This window comes from Limanda limanda, chromosome 14 (assembly GCF_963576545.1).
Source record: "Limanda limanda chromosome 14, fLimLim1.1, whole genome shotgun sequence".
Lineage (NCBI taxonomy): Eukaryota > Metazoa > Chordata > Actinopteri > Pleuronectiformes > Pleuronectidae > Limanda > Limanda limanda.
In genome coordinates this window covers 19,560,808-19,566,807 of record NC_083649.1, presented here as the reverse complement: position 1 = coordinate 19,566,807, position 6,000 = coordinate 19,560,808, and positions in this window count along the sequence as shown.

Genomic DNA, 6,000 nt, shown 5'->3' with positions numbered 1-6,000 from the left:
TTCTATGTGAAAAAACTGCTTTTTTTTATGTTCCCTCGTGTTCATCAAACTGAAAGTACACAAATATGTTGTGGTGCAAACATGTGAGATAATTCAATTTGTATGATTTAGTTAGATTTAATATGTGGAAATAATTGTGACAGCAGCTAGGCAGATTTACTAATGGAAGTGAAATGATCATTAAACAATTATGTAGTATAAGTGTTTAATCAAGTAATGCAGTAGCATATTATCATAATTATTCCCATAACCAGCAAATTAAGTTGATCTATTTGGATATGCATATTAAATTAATAAGAGAACCCTTTAAAGAAAACTACGAAGAGATAATTAGACAGATTCGTCCGATATGTGTGTGAAACCATATAATTAACACAAAATACAAAATACTTTTGTGGAGGGGGGCAGCTTCCAAAGCAGAACCCACAAAGCTACATGTAGATGGAAATGAAACAAAGCTGTCTTATGGCGCCACCATGTGGCTGTTTGCACAACCACAGTCACTCTGAGAACAATATGTGTTATGTGCACCCCATGAACTAAGACATTCAATCTACGTGCTATTTTGAAACCACGCACGAATACTATTTTTTCTTTGGTTTAGTATTTTGGGAATTTTATTTCTGTAGAAGACTAACCAATATTATTATCGTGATTGTTTCATACATGAAAAATAATTTTCAGAACACAGTTGGTTCTGAGGCAGAACAATTGAGTGTATAAAATAACGAGTAAATGTGTTCTACAGCCTATCACCAAAATGGGGATTGAATAATGTGATAATTAACTAAACAAATAGCAGTGAATATGTCAGTAGCCAAATAGAAGCTGGACAGATCAGGCTGCAGCCTATCAGAAATGCTGTGTTCATCTTTCAAATTTGAAGTATATTTTAATTAGGTTTCAACACAGTTACTGGAGAAATTAGCTGTGAACTTAATCATCAACCACAGCTCTGGCAATTAAACACTTCAGCTCATCTGTTCCCGTGCTCAGATAAACACGTTTGTATGCAGTTTGTTGCATAATCATCCAGATAATGAGCACATATGTAGAACTGAAGAGCCGGGCAGAAATCCCTGTGTTTCTCAAATTTTCTGAATTGCAATATGCAGGTCAAGAAAAAAACATTTGCTCTCATTTGGTTATGTTACACAGTTGTCAGAGTAGCAAAGCCTCCTTAAATAATCTCACATTCAGCTGCTTCGAGGTCCTTGTCTAACTCAGTGTTGAGGTATTTGTTAGCTCTGAAGTCTGTGATTCACCCACTGTCAACAACACTGCTCCAAAGCAAGTTTAGTCCGACTATTCTGAGTACACACACACACACACACACACACACACACACACACACACACACACACACACACACACACACACACACACACACACACACACACACACACACACACACACACACACACACACACACACACACACAACACACATAGCCATGCCTCTGAGGACACTATATTGATTTCCTGGAAACTGACTAACCTTAAACATCATTATAACTTAACTAACATAAACTCTAACCTTTACTCGTACCCTATCCTTAACATTAACCTTAACCTTAACCTAACCTTGAAACATGTCTTCACTTTAAAATTCAATGATTTACATAGTATGGACTTTTGTTTCGTCCCCATAAAGTGACTGTGCAAACAAATGTAGGTCCCTACAAGATGAGTAATACTTGGACACACACACATTCAGGTATCTTGCCTAATGTGAGGTCAGTGGACCTGTGGTCTTATTCACATACGATTTAGGCCTCTGTCAGTTCATGTGTTGTGTTATCTTTCGTGTGCACATGTCTTAGATTAGATTTAACACGACAAAGGATCCCCCTTTGCCTTACAGTATTTAATGTCCAACAAATTATTGAATCACTCACTCAGAGAACATGTGATTATAAAGCAACATTTTTCACGAGGCTCAGTTTGTGCCTGCATTCAAAAAGTAGAGAAATTACAGGAATCTACACCAACCAGAAGCAGTGGCCTTCAGGACTGTAATCCATTCAAGGACCTGGATGTATATAGTGTTGTGTGTACTTATATTTTTCATCACACATGTTGGTGAAGCCTCTTTTCATGGAACTGAGCCCCAAAGAAATCCTGCTAAGGCCTATTCATGAATAGATTATTGAATGGATCCTGTAGCATGTTACAGTTGCTTCCCTTTATGGGGTTTACAGTTCAGTAATTCAACAAACCCTCCCTCTTAGAAACATTGCCCTCATTGCTGATTTATTTTATGATCACACCAACAAATCAAGAGAGTAACATTAACATGTACGTATGTACAGATGGGTGACAAATGAAAAGACAACCCTAAGTGGAGAAACAGGATGAACAATGTCGTCAACCATAATGTACGAGAGGTTACTGATTGGTTTGATGAGTATGAGAACGATGTCAATCACACGCTATGGCTTTCACACTTCCGCCTTCTTTGTAGCCGGAACATCTTTTATAGGAATGGTGTTTCTTTTCTGAAAAGTTGCAGAAACTTGTAGAATCTGTTCTCAGGCACACTGGGTGCATCTCATTATGACCTTTTGTATTAGGGTTTCCATTTTAATTTGTCACAGTTAGCCAAAAGACTTTTAAGCCTTCCCACATGGCAATATAGTTTTGGCCCAGATTGTGTCCATACTGCCAAAATGGCCTTGGCACTTGGGCGGTTCACCTTTGTTTGCAAGAATTGAGTAAGCAAGAAATATTAATATCAGATGTCAACCAAAGATGGCCCGAATTAGTTTTGTGCTATTAGAGCCTTATTTTTCCATTTACCACATGGGCCACTTTAGGATCAAATCCAGATCCCACCTTGCCTTGAGCACAGTATGTTGTTTGGGATAGTTGGGCCACATTCGCTCTTTTACAAGTGGGCAACTTTAGGCTCACATTCATTACGCCCGGGCCGGGTTAGGTTTAGGTTTATTCATCAGGGTTGGGTCATTCGCTGAAGTGGCCCACAACCATGTGTTTTCTGGGATGCTATCCAGGTTTGATCTGAAAAAGCATAACCTTTATCCAAACATAAAATAAAATACCAAATAAAATAAAAATCTGTCATTATATTCTCATTCTAAATCATAAATTCCACCATTTAAATGAATATGGTAAAACATGAATTAATAGTTTGTAAGAATGAAATAATACAAATGTAATGTATAATCGTTTTCCTCCAACCTTACAACATGATAGAGAAGCACAACAGTTCCCCCATAATAGAATAGAGTAGAATAGAAAGCCTTTACTGTCCTTGTATATGGTACAACGAAATGTATAGTACCACTCCACTCGGTGCATAAATACACTTTATATAAAGAAAAAAACACAAGATATAACACAGTTTAATTTGTTAATAAGAAAAAAGTATACACATCCTCCATTAATTTATGAAGAATTTCTATTTCTATTTTACGTTCTTTGGGAAACTAGACCCTCCATCACATCATAGCTTAGGCAGTGAGGGTCACCAGGGCCCCATGGGCAAAGCTTTAGAACATATACTCACAAAAGTTATTTCACTATATCATTAATGTTATGCAGAACACTGTCAGTCTGAAGCAACAGTGAAATAAATATTGGTAAATTATACCCCATCCTTATGCATCAATATTTACTATGAATGATAACCAGGCACCTACAGCGAGCCTCGCCACACCCCCTCTCCAGGAACGCCATTTTGTTGACACACAGTCTCGCCATCAGAAAAAAATAAATCCCCTAAAGTGGAGCTTTGAAAACCGAAGCACGACCCTGACATATAAAGTGTGTGAGGGGGAACACTCCCGGAGACCCGCTGCCACTGTGTGCGGAGAGAAAAGCGGCGCTGCTCCGAACATTATACTCCGCTGTAACCAGTCTGCGGCCGCCCGCTTTAACACGAAACTCTGCGCGATTGACGTCACCGAGCCATCTTTGTCCAGCTAATCCAGGCGCCTGTTTATTCCTCCTCCATCACAGCGCCGGGCTCCGCTCAGTAGAAGTAGGAGGAAGAGAGATCAGATCCAAAAAATACAAATCAAGAGAGAGAGAGAGGTATTTTTTTAAATAGCAAATAAGGGACGCGTCTCTGTGGGAGATAGAAGCCAGTGCTCCTCCTCGGCTATATAGGCAGGGAACGCCACAAGAACCAAGCGAAGGGTGCCAGAGGGTAGAGAGGAGCGCAGATCCACATCCATCTGTCACCCACTCGGTCCCAGCTCACGCTTCCTGTCCGGATACCAGCACCACAACCTCCAGGAACATGTGAGTACCCCCGCATATACACATTAAAAAAACTATTTAGAATTAAAATGACCTGTTTACGCGTTTCTGCCGCGTCCTCTCGGGCGACGCTCGCAGCTTCTCTCTGTGTCTGTGGCTGAATCCTCTGCCTTCTCATATATTTCATCTTCCATCCCATTCGCGAGGTTGTGATATTAACATGAAACCGTGTGTCACTGCTGTGAACCGGTGATCGTCCTTCCCGGATCATCCTCACCTAGATGTGTGACCGCACGGAGGGCTAAACGCGTCGGCCTAACCTTGGAGCGCACGGAGCCGCCGCGTTTTATCCGACATTAAACCAAACGATATCCTCTAACAGGTGACTTTACACGGTGAACAGGCTCCGTGCTCGTCGCCCTTTTCTTTTTTTTTTCTCAAATCACCGTGTGTTGGTTTTCACCCGTGACAGCACGCACGCATTTTTCCTTTTTGTAAATCCAGTTTGGACTGGTTTGAATTGAAAAGGACACCGTGTGTGCTGTTACCTACAGGGTCATTAAAAGCAAATTTAGGAGACTTCGAGTTTGAAACCTGGTTCCTGCGCCTAATAAAACATCCTAGGGCTTTTTATTCCTGTGGCTCTGACCCTCCGGTGACGATTAGGCTAATTCCGGAAAACGCAAGGACACAATGTGGAATAAGCCACATGAGCTGATCCACTGCTCCAGAAAGCCTGTTGAACACTTATATCTTCCATATTATTCGACGAATTCCGCATAGTTTCCAATATAAATGACGCTTATTATTAGCGTGGAATGGGGCTAAGGCCTAGTTTACGTGATATTTGCAGCCTTTGGGGGTGGGGGTAGCCTAGCCTCCTACTGTATGTCGTCGATTGTCGTGCGAGGGCGGACAGCTGCATATCTCACCATACCCCGGCCTGTGTTCCGGATAAACCCTCTCAAGTGTCTCCATTTTATGTTCCTGTCTGCCATATTGTACCGCACATGATGCAAGTATAGAAACGGTATAGGCTCAGGAAAGACAGCCGTTTTTTTACACAGCAGCCACTTCAAAACGTTGACATATCCTCCTGCCCAGCCGCGACATGTCACTTAGAGGGGGCAACATGTCCGACAACATCCCTTCTGTTGGCTCTCTGTAACATTTGTCACCAGCAATGTCGTTCCACCATCACGCTCCTTTCCCCACCCTCCAAGTGGTGGTGCTAGGCTTTCAGTGTGTTCACAGGCCCGTCGTGCTGGTCGTGAAACCTGATGATCTACGGGACATTGTGTAGGCCTGCTATGTGTGTGTGGGTGTGTGTGTATGTGCATGAGTGTGCGTGTGTGTGTGTGTGTTTGTGTGTGTGTGTGTGTGTGTGTGTGTGTGTGTGTGTGTGTGTGTGTGTGTGTGTGTGTGTGTGTGTGTGTGTGTGTGGCTGTTCGGATCCAGTTCAGGAACATGAAGACAATCAGACAGTTTCTGGTCTGAGCTGCTGTGGCGCTGTCCAGTGCTGAAATGTCGCTGTCAAGTGCTGAAAGTCAGACAGGTCCCTCTTTGCACGACGCTGACCAGCCAAACAGAAAGCCCTTTGACCAGGGAGCTAATTTATCATCATCGTTACTATTATTACTAGTCATTTTAAATCAAATCTATCTATATTATATCGGGGAATCCTGCAAATCCTCTCAGACTCAGCAGTCTTTGGAGACCACAGGCCTCAGACTATTTTAATAGAGCGTCTTGAAAGAGGGTTGGATAAACAGTATAT